This window comes from Hypanus sabinus, unplaced genomic scaffold (genome assembly GCF_030144855.1).
Source record: "Hypanus sabinus isolate sHypSab1 unplaced genomic scaffold, sHypSab1.hap1 scaffold_810, whole genome shotgun sequence".
NCBI classification, from domain to species: domain Eukaryota; kingdom Metazoa; phylum Chordata; class Chondrichthyes; order Myliobatiformes; family Dasyatidae; genus Hypanus; species Hypanus sabinus.
In genome coordinates, this window is record NW_026781663.1 from 133,296 (window position 1) to 150,322 (window position 17,027).

Below are 17,027 nucleotides of genomic sequence, written 5' to 3' on the forward strand. Positions count from 1 at the left end.
CTACCCGTTGCCGGTTGACAAGCAAACTAGAATCAGTTATGGCCGCCGCTGCACCGCACATGTGACACAAAATGTAATGAAACTGTTTGGGGTAAAACACAGGCTGGTATCCATTATCGACCTCAATACAGTGCAATTGCTGAATGGATGAACATAACTTTAATGAAAATGTTAGCTAAAGTGAAAGAGTTAGAATCCTTGTTTTGGCTAGATATACCATCAACCGAGTGTGGTGGCATTGGGAAGGACAGCAATTAATTGACTCTATTAAGGAGGCCCATTATGTTGCCTCACATAACAGGAGACGAAAGGATCAGCAGAACAAAACTCATTATGAGGTGCGAACAAAACCACGGGAGTAGGAAATCGGACAGAAGTTTATAATGTCGTTCTATCAGCCAAGCCCCTTTACAGCTTCCCGATTTGTAGGGATATGTGATATCGCTGACACAGCCAGTCCACCAGTACATCGAATTTAGACTGTTCCAAACAGGTTGGGTTGGTATCATATTAACCAATTCAAACCTCTTGGAGACAGTCAATGTCTTTTAGTAGCTGAGTTCTATAAAACATATTGTCAATGTGATGCCCTGGACCGAGATGAGATGATCCTCTTAGAGTTATGTTTCACGCAACCACATCCAGTTTGTAACCGGAGGATGATGATAGGTCACATCTTTCCACTTGCCGATGCCAAGACGGAGACTATAAAAGAGAGAAAAAAATAGGAGAACGCGTTACGTGGTCTTCTGGAAATAAAGTGGGCGATAATTGATCTGATATGAATGGATTTTAACAATGCGTTAAGGTTAGCTATGGTCGGACCATTCACAACGTCAGAAAGTTTGGTATCCAGGGAAAGTTGGCTGGTGGAATCAGACTGACGCCCACATAAGACAGAGGATAGTTGGAGAGGAAGTGTTTTCTCCCTGGATGTCGGTGGACAGTGACTGAAGAGTTCTGTTCTGAGACCCTCGGCGTTATGTGTTTTTATGAATGACTTGGATGAGGAGGAAGAAGGGTGGTTTATTGTACTTGCAATGATGTGGAGGTTGGTGAAATTATGGATGGTATAGAAGGTAGTCAGAGTTTACTATAGGACACTGACAGGGCGCAGAACAGCGCTGAGAAGTTACAGATGGAGCTCAACCCGGAACGTTACGAAGTGATCCACTTTGGAAGGATGAATTTGAAGGCAGAGGTGATACTTTCTCGAGCCAACCGAAGGCCGCACGATTCTACGGATTCCACAATGGCAACTGAGTGGTGACACCGTCTCCAATAAACTGAGGGCCGCTCCTCGGTACGAGAATCACAATCGGAACGGAGCGATACACTGCAGGAGCAGAAGGAAGTGTGATTGGCAGGTGAGCTTGAACACTTCCGGTGTTCTGCACATACTCATAGTACGCTCGCAAGGCAATATAACTGACAGTAAAACAGGAGTTACGAAAAAGCGCAACTTATGGGAAAACATCCTAGGAACCTGCGGATAGTTCACAGATTTCACTTGAGAATTTTGTTCAAAGAGAGGATGGATGGAGAAATAGTGGTAGAATTGTGGGAGGTTTGAGAATATCTTTAAATTTAAACAGACTGCATTGCACGTCACGGGTACTGGGTGGTCAGGTCATTGACTGGCAGAGGTCAAGTTCCTGCCAAACGCCCCATGTGTGCGCTGGAAAACATTGTTCTTCAAACTGTCCACAGCCCTCGCTAATTTCCCGAAGAGACGCTCCCTTTTTGATCAAAGGTCTCTGGAATATTGCTGTGGATCTTTTAAAGTGTTTGTAGGAATACGTGCAGTGCATTTTATTGTTAAATATGTCAGCTGTCACTGTGAATTCCATCACTTGCACCGCCTGGAATGGCTGGAACGAACGAATGACGGGAATGAACGGATGTTCCCCTTCAATAAAGAAGTGTTGTCCATTTCACCTGCCAGACCAAACACCACCCCTCTGTCTAAGAAGCAAATGTGCTCCGTTGAATGCTACAAAATAAACCAACTCCATTATGAACGCGTATGTTAGAAACAATACTGAGGTAACTATGTCCACTTTGAATAGGTGAGGTCAGGTGTCATGGAAATTAAACTTGCAACAATCACATTACATTTTGTTTTAAAGTAAATAGATTGCAATGTCCCTTGAGGAGTTAAATTCATGGACGGTGACAGAGTGAGTAAAAATAGTTTAATGTGTTTGTGCATTTGGTTGTCACTAATGTCCCTGACGTGATAGCCACGCTAATTGCCTCAGTGGAGTTGCTGTCTCCTCAATAAAAGTCTGCTAAACCGATCACCAGTCCATCTGAGCAGCTAAAACGTTCCGTACAACTGAACGCTGCTTCTGACGGAATATGGGATATCCGGCGATTTACAACATCGCGGCCGTTTTCTATCCCACACTTGTAGCGGTTGGTGTCCCCGGTAAGATGCCGGTGCTGGTTACTTTATGTATGGTGCCGTCGTTTTCCTGTTTCTCTGCTGCAGTATTCGTACTGTTACCACGCACAGATGCTACCATCGGTTGAAAAGTGTTTCCTGAATGGAGGATTCAGGCATCTAATGGTTTTATTTCCATTTTTCTTTTGTCAATTAATTTGTCATTGTTTCATAATTTCACCTCGCTAAGCTTTCTGAAGTGATGTTGGTCCGAGTCTCTATCAGTGCAGACACTTCGACCTGATAACAACGTGGCAGCTTATTTAAATGACGGTCCCGTCTATTTCCGACACGTAGGTCTGTTTTTTCTGTAAGTCAGTAAATGAGAACTCGTGCTTTATATCTCCTTGATTCCATTTGTAACCGCTACAAACAATCCCTTCAGCTATTTTAGCTCTAATAATGGAAACGGTGTAGTTCACAGGAGCGATCGACTGTTCACCGGTACGTGAGTCGTGGAACTCGGATGCCTCGCTCTAAACTGTGGGAAGGTCGCCAATCCACTGACACTCACATCCGTCATTGTCCTCCAGCCGGAGTGCAGCGACAGAGACAGCACACACTGGATTCCCGCTTTCCACTTCCAAACAGACCATACCCTGCATAGCATCGGAGGAATCGGGTGGGGTGGGGGCATTTAATCAGTTGCAGCTAAACCATACCCTCATCGCATCGACAGAATGGGGTATTCAGAGAGTTGTCGCTGACGATATTTCTTTTTTTTCATACTCTTGCAGTTAATTTAACGGCGATTGTGATCCTATCTCGGGGAAAATGCGGACTCTCCAAATGCATCACCCGTTACCTGGTTGGAATGGCAACAGCGGATCTGATGGTGGTTATCGTGTTTGCTTTAGTGGAACAAACCAACAATATCCACATTTATTCCAGATCCCTGCTCATCACTCCTGTGTGCGCTCTGACACTTGTATTTGTGGCTATGACACGGGACTGTTCTGTTTGGTTCACCGTTAGTTTTACCTTCGATCGTTTCATCGCAATATGTTGCCAAAAGCTTCGGGAAAGATACTGCACCGAGAGAACAGCAACGGTGATTATCGTGACCGTGGTTATAGTGATTTGCGTGAAATGTGTCCCGTTCTACTTTGCCATTGAACCTTACGTCATCATTGACAACACGCCGTGGCGGTGTGCAGGCTCATATGAATACGTTACATCACCCGTGTGGAGAGGATACGAATTACTCGACAGTATTTTAACACCATTACTGCCAATTGGCTTAATACTAGTGTTTAACGGGTTAACCGTAAGGCATATCATTGTGGCAAATAGAGTCCGCAGAAGGCTTCGGCGCAGCAGCGACAATCAGAAAGATGCCGAGGTGGAAAAACGCAGAAAATCGATGATTTTGTTATTTCCTATATCAGCTAATTTCATATTATTTTGGATGCCCTATGTAGCGCATTCCCTAAAATGGCAAACGCAAAACTATTATTACCAGGACAGATATTTGAGTTCCCCTGTATACATCCTACAGCAATTTGGGTTCATGTTACAAATTCTCAGCGTGTGCACCAACACTTGCATCTATACACTGACACAGAGGAAATTCAGAGAAGAGGTGAGGAATGGAATGAAATATGTGTTTACATTAAATGGCCACCTGTGTAGATAACGCCCGCGTCTAATGTCAATTCAGCGGAGTTTTCAAATAAAGTCGTTTTAAAAAGAAAAGTTTTGACAAATATGTTATGAATTCAGACTATCATATGCCTGGTCATCCTGAAATTTCTGAATTGGTGGAAGATTGATTACTTCCTACAGTTCAGGAAGGTAGCAATACAAACGTTCATTGCTACTGGTTTGATTGTGACATTGGTTGAAGTATGTTTCAAACTATCACAGAAACTCAACTCGACTGTCACAAGCCCAAGGATTGCTTGAGGATTTTCCGTGTTTTAGTTGTTTCAAAATGGACGGGATCAGGTGTGAGACTGTAACGGGAATGTCACGGCCCAGAACGCTGGCTGTTTATTCATTGCCATAGATATTTCTTGATCAGCTGAGGAACAGAAGTGAATCGTCCCTCGCATCAATTACCACTCAATTCCCCGTCTTGTCTCTTTCCTCCCTCCACTCAATCATTAATATGCACAGTCTGATGCCAATCTCCCCTCCCTCTACACAACCATTTCTACACCTTTATTACAAATCCATTCTGTCCTCCCTCCACAGTCTGATCATTATCCCCCGTCCCCTAACATCCCTTCCCTCCATACACTCATTAATCATCACACTCAGCCCTCCTTTCGAAAACCGATAATTTCGCCGTCCAATCCCACTCTTCCTTCTCTGGTACATCGATTAATACCGCATCATGTATGATGCCACATCCTGACACCAGATGACGATTAACACCCAAACAGATAGAATTCCAAACTCCCCTTTATCCGGTTACCCCGTATAATCCATCTAATGAAATCTTACAAATGCCTCTCCACACTGTTCCTGGCATAATCCCTCTGGCCGCTCCCTCAACCCACGATTAATAATCCAACAATTCCATTCACACTCTGGACTTCCTCCACACGCCCACCAATGCAATGACCACGATAACCTATCTTCCCTCTGAATGGCGGGCAAACTCAATAATTCCTATCACCCCCCCAATGTGAAGGCCACAAGCCAAAAGTTCAGGATTGTCATGAGATCCAAATGAGCGTGGTTTCTATTACTGAGGAGAAGGTGCTTGGGGGGGACTAAAAGAAGTGATGTCAGATTTTGGCGGTAATTGAGGTATTTTGAAATAGTTCGGATGAGTAGAATATAGCGAAAATGAATCCATTGCCGTCTTGTAGTAGAGAAGTTGTCAAAGTACCGGACATTATAGGGAAAGTAGCCTGACCTCAGTGGCTGGAAACATTTGGTTCTCCATCACAAGAATGCGGTCTCGGGTCCACAGAGACACATGATAAATAGGCTGAATTTTGCCATGGTTAATGAAAATGATGACTTCGAGGCCAAATGCACCGGCAATAAAATGTTAGGTGGAGGGGTTGCTATTGCTGATGAAGCAGGACGTTTGCAGAAGAACCCGGACGGACTTGTAGATTGGGCAAATAAATGCAAATGGGATCCGTTGTTGCGAAGACCATGGTCACGCAATGTGGTAGAAGGAACAACATCGCAGACTCATTTCTAAATAGGAAAAACATTCAGAAATCGGAGTTGCAAACGACATAGGAGTCTTCCTTCAAGATTCTCAAAAGATCGCCTTGTAGGTGCTGTCAGTGGTATTGAAGGCAAAAACGCTGTTGGTGTTTATTTCAAGAGGACTCCGATATAAAATCAACGATGTAACGCTGAGGCATCATAAAGTTTTTGAAATACCTAAGCTGGAGTATTGTAAAGAGGGTTGAGCCTTACTTTCCCGGGAAACGACGTGATATCATTTCAGACTATCCAGAGGATGTTTACGAAATTGATCCCCGGAATAAAGCGGTTGACGTACGAGGAGAGTTTGATGGCTCTGCGCCTGTACTCATTGCGGGTCAGGAGAATGAGAAAGTTTCTCTATGAAACCGATCGAACACTGACAGGTCTAGTTAGAGCGGACGTTTATTACAGAGGGGGAATGTAGCCCAGAGTCCACACCCTCTGAATACAGGAGATCTCTTAGAACAGCGACGAGGAGGCATTTCCTGAGCAAAAGCATGGCGAATGTGTGGAATTAATTTGCACAGACAGCCGTCGAGGACAGATCATTGAGTATATTTAATGCGGATTCAGACGTTTTCTAGACTTGTCAGGGTTTCAATGGCGACAGGGAGAAGGGATGCTCTTTTATTAAGCCTGTTCAGAGATGTAGCGTAGAACAGGGGCCCTTCCAGCCATCGATCTGCATCGCCCAGAATCCAGCCTGGTTTTTCTCCCCAGCCTAATCGCCGACTCTATGGGCGGAATGTCCTAATACTGCTCGGTTGTTTATGGTGTTATGGTCTCACCAACTAAGTAACCTGTAGAGCAAAGCCAGACTTCATCACATTGCTTCCTACGCTTCCCCAATGCTCTCCTTCTGCCCAGCAAACGGCATATTCCTGCCACTACCTTCCCTCACACCATTGTTCCGATCTACCCTCCCTGCTTCCCGTGTACAAGCCCGTGTTCCACATTCCCCCAGCTGCATCTCCATAAGCCTCTGATAACTCATACGCGCGAAACTCACCCATCTTGCTCCACGCTACTTACCGGCCCGCCCTTGCTCCAACGCCTTACACCGATCCTTCAACGCCCATTTTAATGCAGGCCTTCCACCCGCATATCTTAGCTGCCCATTTCTCTCCACAATCGCTGCCCGATTCACTGAGTCCCACCAGCAGCCGGATCATCGTTCCAGGCACTGGAGGCCTGAGAGGTTTAGTGGGTAATCTAACACATGATATGAATGTTATGGTCCGGTCCGGAGCCCGCGTTCTGTGTTTTGATCCGGTCCGCTGACTCCGGACACCGGGTCTTGTAACTGTCCCTCCTTTCACCCTTGAGCCCAATTAGTCACACCTGTGGATCATTGTGGCTCGCTGGGGCTCAAGGAGGCGCACCTGATCCCCATCGAATGGCAGTGTATATAGGGGGCTCTGCTTCTGAGTGGAGTTGGGGGGTCGTCTTTCTCATCCTGTCTATCCTGCTTACCCTGGTCGTCCAGCTTTTCCTGTTCCTCCGATTCGCCCTGGCTTGGAATACCCATCGTTAAACACGAGTTCCTCGAGTAAGTCTGGCAGTCACCCCGGACCAAGTTCCCTTCCTATTCCTTGCCTCTGTCCGGCAAACCTGGCCGGACTGCCGTTGCCCGGAAGGGGACTCTGACCCTTTCCTATCCCTCTCCTTCTATGGGTTGTGCCCTGCAACCCGCCCAGGTGTCCCGTGACCTGCCCAGGGCCGCGTGTTCCTGCCCCGGAGGACCGGGCTCTGCCCAGGAGTTATGCGGCCGCCGAGTGAACTCCTAGCCCCAGCATGAAATCCAAGATCCTTTCTTGCCTGAACTCCGGGATTCTCCTTGCCTGAACTCCGGGATTCTCCTTGCCTGAACTCCGGGATGCTCCTTGCCTGAACTCCGGGATGCTCCTTGCCTGAACTCCGGGATGCCCCTTGCCTGAACTCCGGGATCTTCCTTGCCTGACCTCCGGGATCCTCCTTGCCTGAACTCCGGGATCCACCTTGCCTGAACTCCGGGATCCCCCTTGCCTGAACTCCGGGATGATCCTTGCCTGAACTCCGGGATGCTCCTTCGCTGAACTCCGGGATGCTCCTCGCCTGAACTCCGGGATCCTCCTTCCCTGAACTCCGGGATGCCCCTTGCCTGAACTCCGGGAACCCCCTTGTCTGAACTCCAGGATGCCCCTTGCCTGAACTCCGGGAATCCCCTTGTCTGAACTCCAGGATGCTCCATGCCTGAACTCCGGGATGCCCCTTGCCTGAACTCCGGGATGCTCCTTGCCTGAACTCCGGGATTCCCCTTGCCTGAACTACGGGATCCTCCTTGCCTGAACTCCGAGATCCCCCTTGCCTGAACTCCGACATGCCCCTTGCCTGAACTCCGGGATGCTCCTTGCCTGAACTCCGGGATGCTCCTTGCCTGAACTCCGGGATGCTCCTACCTGAACTCCGGGATCCTCCTGCCTGAACTCCGGGATCCTCCTTGCCTGAACTCCGGGAGCCTTCCTTGCCTGAACTCCGGGATCCTCCTTGCCTGAACTCTGGGATCCTCCTGCCTGAACTCCGGGATCCTCCTTGCCTGAACTCCGGGATCCTCCTTCCCTGAACTCCGGGATCCTCCTTGCCTGAACTCCGGGATGCCCCTTGCCTGAACTCCGGGATGCCCCTTGCCTGAACTCCGGGATGCCGCTTGCCTGAACTCCGGGATTCCACTTGCCTGAACTCCGGGATTCCGCTTGCCTGAACTCCGGGATCCTCCTTGCCTGAACTCCGGGATTCCCCTTGCCTGAACTCCGGGATTCCCCTTGCCTGAACTCCGGGATGCTCCTTGCCTGAACTCCGGGATGCTCCTGCCTGAACTCCGGGATGCTCCTGCCTGAACTCTGGATCCTCCTGCCTGAACTCTAAGACCCGCTTGGAACCCCAGAATCACATTGACGCCACGTCCCTCACGCACACCACGGTCTCCACATCTTGTCTATCGTTCAGTTGTTCCCAGTCTGCCACGAGTACTTCAGTGCCTGCGTCCTGCACTTGGGTCCAGCCTCCTGTCCCCATATGACAATGACAAGAAAATTGTCCGTATCCGTTTGTTTTAATGCTTTATTGTCACTGAAATTAAGATTCAACTCTAACAAACTAAATGTAAAACATTGCACGAGCAGAACAAGGTTTGTTTCCAAATGAACTACGGCAACAGGACTGGCGCGTTAAAAGACAGCGACGGCCGGAGATGTTGGATGTACCGGTAACGGAAGTCCGGTTTTCCGGAGGTTCGCCATACCCAGAATAAATTACTGCCCGAGCAAGTACACGGGCCTGCTGACATTTCCGTACCGCTACAACTGGCTCTCCAGTCGATAGAGCACATTCACAACAGCATAGGTCAGGCTGTTCCTTATCGATTACATTTCGGCTTTCAACCCCCATTAACCCATCGGTTCTAACTAACCAGCTTCAACCCACGGGCCCCTGAACCACCACCGACAATTGGTTTGTTCCCGTCCTTGTTGAGAGCCTACCGTCAGTACAGTTCAGTAATGACATCTCCTCCTCGCTGACACTGAACCCAGTGACACCTGAAATGCGCATGCTCAGCCCACTGCTCCTCTCCGTCCACTCTCGTGATTGCATGGCTATGCACAAATGAACCACAATATGTAGAAACAAGTTGGCACGATTTTCTCATGGTGAAACATCGGTTGGTGAGGATGAGGCGTACAGGATGAGATAGATCATCATGGTGTATGCTGTCACAACATTAGACTGTATTCAATGTAATCGGCAACGAGGAATTCGGTTTTGAATTCAAGAATCTGGAAATGAGAGAGAATATCCCAGTTCACATGGAATGGACAGTGGTGCAAAGAGTGAGCAATGTTAAGTTCCTGGGTGTAAGCATCCCAGTGGATCTATCTGGGCTCAGCAATTCAATGATACGCTGAAGTGGAAAGCACGCCAGCAGCACGAGTTAAGGTTGTCACATTGACAGGAGATTGGTAAAGTCTGAACGTGGGTTTAAAGGGGTCCTTTGGAGCATAACAATGAGCAAGTCCTTGGGCAAGGCTCTTAACCGCTCATTGCTCTGCGACGACACCGGTGCCAAGCTGTATGGGTCCTAATGCCCTTCCCTGCGACAACATCGGTGGCATGGAGAAGGGGGACCTGCAGCATGTACAACTGCCGGTCTCCCATAAAACCCTGCCCAGGCCTCAGGCATTATCGAAAATCGATGGACAGCCGAAGAAGATTGAAGCATAACTGCTCATGATGTTTTGGCATCCTTAGGGTTTAGATTTAAGGTACAATTTTTCAGTTTTTACGTTAATGAACTGATGGGATTTTGCCGAAATCTGCAGTCGATACAAAATAGGGACAGATAACGTCATGGGGAAATAAAGACAGGTAAAAATAATTCACAAAGAAGGGACAGAACAAATGGAACGTCGGGAGGTCTGGGGCTATGCACTTCGAAACAATGAATAAAGAGGACAGCAGTTTTCTAAACAGGGAGAAAGCGCGTCAGTCGGAGATGGGGATGGGCTTGTACATTTTCGTTCAGGATTCCCTGCTGGATAACAAAGAACAGGTCGATAGTTAGAATGGCCAGTGCTGTGTTGACGTTTGTTCCAGAGGACCACTAGGTAAAAGGCCAGATGCATTGGTGAGGTTTTATAAGTTTAAAAATGGACAGACTGTATTTGGAATGTTTTATCCAGTTTTGGCCCCGTGTCAATGAAGATTCTCCAGAGGAGATTCACAAAAAAGAAAGACTTTGCCTCCTGTGTTCCTGGGTCTGAACTCAGTGGAGGTCAGAATGATGAAGACGCATCTTATTGAAAGCTACCGCGTAATGAAAGGAGATTTGAAGATCCGTTTGAACAGTATCAGAATAAAAGCCCGTTCCTTTAGATCTCAGAAGACAAGAAGATTCTTCAGCTAAGGGTGTTGGACATGTGGATTTTTTTTATTTTCAAAGAGGACAATCGAAGGCAAATCGTTTTGTTTGTTAAAGATTGATACCGGGTGAATTGTTATTGTGAGAAGGCGATACCTTGGTGTTGATGAACTGATCAGCCATAAGTGAAACAAGACACACAAAATGCTGAAGGAATTCCGCAAGTCAGGCAGCATCTCCAGACATGAAAATAAAACTGTCGGCGGTTCAGGCCGAGAGTATTCTTATGGACTGGAAAGTTGGCGGAAGAGGCCAGAATAAAAAGGTGAAGGGACGGGAAGGAGCATAGCTAGGATGTAACAGGTGAAGCCAGTTTGGTTGGAACAATAAAGAACTGCAGATGAAGGAAGCTGTTAAGAGAAGAGGGTGAACAATAGGAGACATGGAATGGGCAGGGGGCAGGGGAAGGTGATAAATAGATGAAAATAGGTAAAAGGACAGAGAGGTGTATCGAAGAAGAGGGGAAGGTCAGGGATTGTTTTTAAACCGGAAGGGGAAATCGATATACATGCCATCAGGCTACTCAGACGAAAGATTAGTTCTTACTCCTCTACCCCGAGGCACAAGGGGAGGTCATGGACCAACATGTCGGAACTGGAATTGGAATCGGAATTAAATTGTTTGACTACCGTGAAGTTCCATCCCTTTTTCCGCCAATTTGCGACGCACTCCACCAACCTGAAGGAGGCCGCACACGCAGCACTACAATCCATAGACACCCCAGCAGATCCGCAATGATTCTCTGCCTCACCTGGAAGGACACCTTGCGGCCTGAATGGAGGTGATGAAGGAGGGGAATGAGCAGCCGTAGCATTTCGGCCACTCGGTGATCGGTGCAAGCAGGGAGATTTGTGGGGTGGAACAAATGAACAAGGGCATCACGGTCGGAAAGGTTCTCGCCACAACCGGAGAGAGGAGGGAGGTAGCGACATGTTTGGTGAAGGATCCCTTTTGAAATGGCGGATATCGTGGAAGATGATGGGTTAGATGTATGGGCTCATGGGGTGCTAAGGACAAGGTGATCTCTGTCACTGCTAAAACGGCGGGAAAATGGGATGAGCGAAGACGTTCTGGAAATGGTGAAGATACGTGTGACCGCAGCGTCAATGGTGACAGAATGGAATCCCGGTTATTTGAAGAAGAAATGCATCTCTGTTGTTCTGGGGGAGAAAAATAAAAGCTTCATCATGGGGACAGGTGCGACGGAGTCGAAAGAAATGTCAAAGCGGAATAGCATTTTCACAGGAGACAGGGTGGGAAGAGGTCCAGACAGGACAATCATGGGAATCGACATGTTTATCAGAGATGAATTCCATCTGTCACTTGTCAGCGCTGTTCGGTAACCTGTCAATGTTCTCTTGTACCCGACGACAATCTTTCACACTATCCACAACTGCTCCAATATCCACATCATCTGAAAACTTGATAACGCCTCGCTTGCTCTTCCTGTCATTTATTAAAAAAGAAACAGTAAAAGTAGGGGATTCTTGCAGGACACTGATGGTCACCAAACTCCAAGGAGAAAAGGCTCCACGTACTGCTATCCTTCGCATTCCACGGGCAGTTCAATTCTAAGTGCACCGACTAACCTTCCCAGTATATTATACCTACTGACGCTCTGAAAAAGCCTACACCAGTGAACGTGTCAAATGTTTTATCTAAATCAATATACATCAGATCAACATCTCTACCTTTAACAATGCGATTCGTCATATCGTCACAGAATTGAGCCAAGCTTGGGAGACTTAATGCATCCCTCACAAAACCACAGTGACATGCCAAATCAGGATACGCTTCTCTAAATTCTCTTAAATCCTGTCTCTAGAATATTTTCCAATATTTTGCCTGCTATTGCAAAAAGATAAATTGAACTGTAATTTTAAGAGTTATCTCTACACCCTTTCTTCAACAAAGGAATGATATTTTCCAAGCTCCTGTACGCTGACGCTCCTACTGTGGCCAGTGATAACGCAAGGAGCATCGCCAACGGTGCAGCAATCTCATCCCCCGCTTCCCGCGTTAACCTGGGGTATATCCCGACAACGCCTGACGAAATATTTGTCCTAATATTTCTCAAAAGATTCAGCGTCACTCTCTAATAACTGCGACATGATCTCGCTGCACACCAGGCCGTTTTCAGATAATCTCCAAACGTCAAGATCCCTCTCACTGGTGAAAACTGAAGTAAAGTCTTCATCAAGGACCGGCTGTACCTTCCTTTTACTCTTCAGATAAACGAAAAAATACCGGTATCCTGCTTTCTGTTGTCGGCTAGTTTACTTTCATATTTAATCAATCCCCTCCGAATAGCATTTTAATTTGACTTTTGTAAGATTTTCAACGCTTCACAGTGATTCAACTTCCCACTTATATAAAATGCCCCCAACCACCAGCCTAGCATTTTCGGCTTGCAGTACGCTTCTGTCATAAGCCCAAAGGGAACTAACGTAGAGGGACCTTCCCGTGACTATGTATGTACAGAGCAGCCTCTCTTCCGTTCCGTGCCCTGTTCAGGACGGGTCGAGGGTAAGCATTCACTTCAAGCAGTAGATGTTCCGTAACTTAAAGGGGAACTCAAAGGCATAGTAGAAATGGACTTTAATATGGCATTCAGCACCGTTAACCATGGTAGGGCCTTTCAGAACGTTAGATGGCTTTGTATCCAGGGAGAGTTGGCTGGTGGATTCAGAACTGATTCCCAGAGGAGACAGAGGATAGTTGTGGATGGAGCGTTTCCTCCCTGGGTGCTGGTGCCAGTGGTGTACTTCAGAGATCTGTTCTGAGTCCCCCGGATTTTTGTGCTTTTAAAATGATGTGAATAAGGAAGTGGAAGAGCGGCTTATTGCATTTGCAATGATGTGGAGGTTGGTGGAATTATGGATTATATAGAAGTGTGTCACAGATTACAACAGGACAGTGACAGGACGCAGAGCAGCGCTGATAAGTTACAGATGATGCTCAACCCGGAAAGTAATTCACTTTGGAAGGATGAATTTGAAGGCAGAGGGGTGATATTTTCTTGAGTCAACCGAGGGCCTCACGTTAGTACGAGTTCCACAATGGAAACAGAGTGGTGAGACTCTCTCCAATAAACTGAGGGCCGCTCCTCGGTACGAGAACCACAATCGGCACGGAGCGGTGCACTGCAGGAACAGAAGGAAGTCTGATTGACAGGAGAGCTAGAACACTTTCGCTGTTCTGCACATACTTACAGTGACGCTCGAAAGGCAATATCCCTGACAGTAAATCAGGAGGAAAAAAGTACAACTTCGTGGCAAGTAATGGAACAGCCTGGAAACCTGCGGATAGTTCAGAGATTTAGCTTCCAAATTTTGTTCAAAGACCGAACGGGTGGAAAAATAGGGGTAGAATTGTAGCAGTTTTCAGCATATCGTTAAAATTAAACAAACTGTATCGCACCTTACGGGTATGAGGTGGTCAGGTCATTCACTGACAGAGGCCAAGATTGTTCCAAACGGCCATTGTTTGCGCTGGAAAACATTGTTCTTCAAACGGTCTGTAGCCCTCGCTAATCTGCCGAGGACACGTTCCCATTTTGACCACAGGTCCCTGGAATATCGCTGTGGATCTTTTAAAGTGTTTGCAGGAATATGTACACTCTATTTTACTGTAACACATGTCAGCTGTCACTGTGATTTCCATCACTCAAAGCGCCCGGATTGACTGGAACAAAAGAAAGAAAAACATGTTTCCGCAATGGGGGGGTTCAGGCATCTCTTTGATTTATTTTCATGTTCCGTACTTCGATCGAAATTCTTTTTGACAACTTTTCATAATTTCACCTCGCTGGAGTTTCCATTTTCATATTTTGATGTAAGTGTTTTCCTCTTTTGTCAACCAGTTATGTGCCGATATTGTCGTTGTTTCATAATTTCACCTCGCTAAGCTTTCTGAAGTGACGCTGGTCTCTGCATTTCTTGGTCCGCATCTCTATCAGTGCAGACACTTCGACCTTATAACAACGTGGCAGCTTTTTTTAAATGACGGTCCAGTCTAATTTCGACACTTAGATCTGTTCTTCTTTAAGTCAGTAAATGAGGACTCGTACTTTATATCTCCTTGACTCGATTTTGTAAGGCATTTGATACGGTTAACCGTGGTAGGACCGTTCATAGCGTCAGAAGGTTTGGTATCCAGGGAGAGTTGGCTGGTGGATTCAGGACTGACGCCCACAGAAAACAGACTGTAGTTGTGGATGTAAGACTTTCTCCCTGGATGTCGGTGACCAGCGGAACCATGCACTGGTCGGTTTCAGACCCCCGGCTTTGGTGTTTTTATGTATGATTTGGATGAGGAGGTGGAAGGGTGGGTTATTGTACTTACAATGATGTGGATGATGGTGGAATTATGGATAGTATAGAGGATTGTCACAGGTTACAACAGGACAGTGACAGGACGCAGAGCATCGCTGGGAAGTTACAGATGGAGTTCAACCCGACAGGTACGAAGTGATTCTCTTTGGGAGAATGGATTTGAAGGCAGAGGTATTACTTGCTCGTGTCAACCGAGGGCCGCAAATTAGTACAAGTTCAACAATGGAAACAGAGTGGTGAGACTTTCCCCAATAAGCCGAGGGCCACACATTAGTACGAGTTCCACAATGGAAACAGAGTGGTGAGACTTTCTCCAATAAGCCGAGGGCCGCACATTAGTACGAGTTCCACAATGGAAACAGAGTGGTGAGACTTTCTCCAATAAGCCGAGGGCCGCACATTAGTACGAGTTCCACAATGGAAACAGAGTGGTGAGACTTCCTCCAATAAGCCGAGGGCCGCACATTAGTACGAGTTCCACAATGGAAACAGAGTGGTCAGACTTTCTCCAATAAGCCGAGGGCCGCACATTAGTACGTGTTCCACAATGGAAACAGAGTGGTCAGACTTTCCCCAATAAGCCGAGGCCCGCTCATCGGTACGAGAACCACAATCGTCACGGAGCGGTGCACTGCAGGAGCAGGAGGAAGTGTGATTGACAGGTGAGCTTGAACACTTCCGCTGTTCTGCACATAATCATAGAGACGATTGTCTTATGGAAACAGTTGAGTGAACTTGGCCTTTTCCCCTTGGAGCGACGGAAGATGAGAGGTGACCTGATAGGCGTGTATAAGATGATGAGAGGCATTGATCGTGTGGATAGTCAGAGGATTTTTCCCATGGCTGAAATGGTTGCCAGAGAGGGCACAAGGATTAAGGTGCTTGGGAGTAGGTACAGATGAGCTGTCGGGGGTAGGTCTTCCTCGCACGCAGAGAGTGGTGAGTGCGTGGAATGGGCTGCCAGCAACGGTGGTGGTGGCGGATACGATAGGGTCTTTTAAGAGACTTTTGGATAGGTACATGGCGCTTAGAAAAATAGAGAGCTATGTGTTACGCTAGTAATTGCTTAGGTAGGGACATGTTCGGTACAACTTTGTGGGCCGAAGGGCCTATATTGTGCTGTAGGTTTTCTATGTTTCTACGTTTGTATGAAAGACAATATATCTGAAATCAAATCAGGAGAAAAACACAACTTCGTGGCAAATAAATGGCAGCCTGAAAACCTGCGGAATGTTCAGAGATTTTACTTGTTACTTTTGTTCAAACATAAAATGGATGGCGAAATACTGGTAGAATTGTAGCTAGTTTGAGAATATCTTTAAAGTTAGACAGACTGCATGGCAGCTCACGGGTGCGGGGTGGTCAAGACATTCACTGGAAGAGGTCAGATTCCTGCCAAACGCCCCATGCTTGCGCTGGAAAACATTGTTTTTCAAACTGTCCACAGACCTCGCTAATCTCCCGAGGACACGTTTCATTTTTGATCACAGATCTCTGGAATATCGCTGTGGATCTTCTAAATTGTTTGGAGGAATATAAGTGCAGTGTTATTCTAACATATGTCAGCTGTCATGTCTATTAAATCACTCACACCGTCCGGAATGACTGGAACGGACGAACGAACGAAAAGAATGAACGAATGTTCCCCTTTAATAAAGAAGTGTTCTCCATTTCACCTGCCAGAACAAAGTACTTCCTTCAATTTCAGAAGCGAATGTGCTCCGTCAAATGTTAGAAAATAAATCGACTTCAATATGCATGCCGACTTTAAAAGCAACACAGATATAAAAATATCCAATTTTAATAGCTAAAGCCAGGTATCATGGAAAATAAGACAGAAAATTCAAATCATACTTTCTTTTAAAGTAAACAGATTGCAATATCCCTTGAGGAGTTAAATTAATGACAAGGGAACAGTGAGTAAAAATAGTTTAACGTAATTGTTTGTGCAGTTGGGTGTCACTAATGTCCCTGACGTGATAGCCACGCTAATTGCCTCAGTGGAATTGCTCTCTCCTCAATAAAAGTCTGTTAACCGATCACCAGTCCATCTGAGCAGCTGAAACTTTCCGTAGAATTGAACGCTGCTTCTGACGGAATATGGGATATGCGGCGA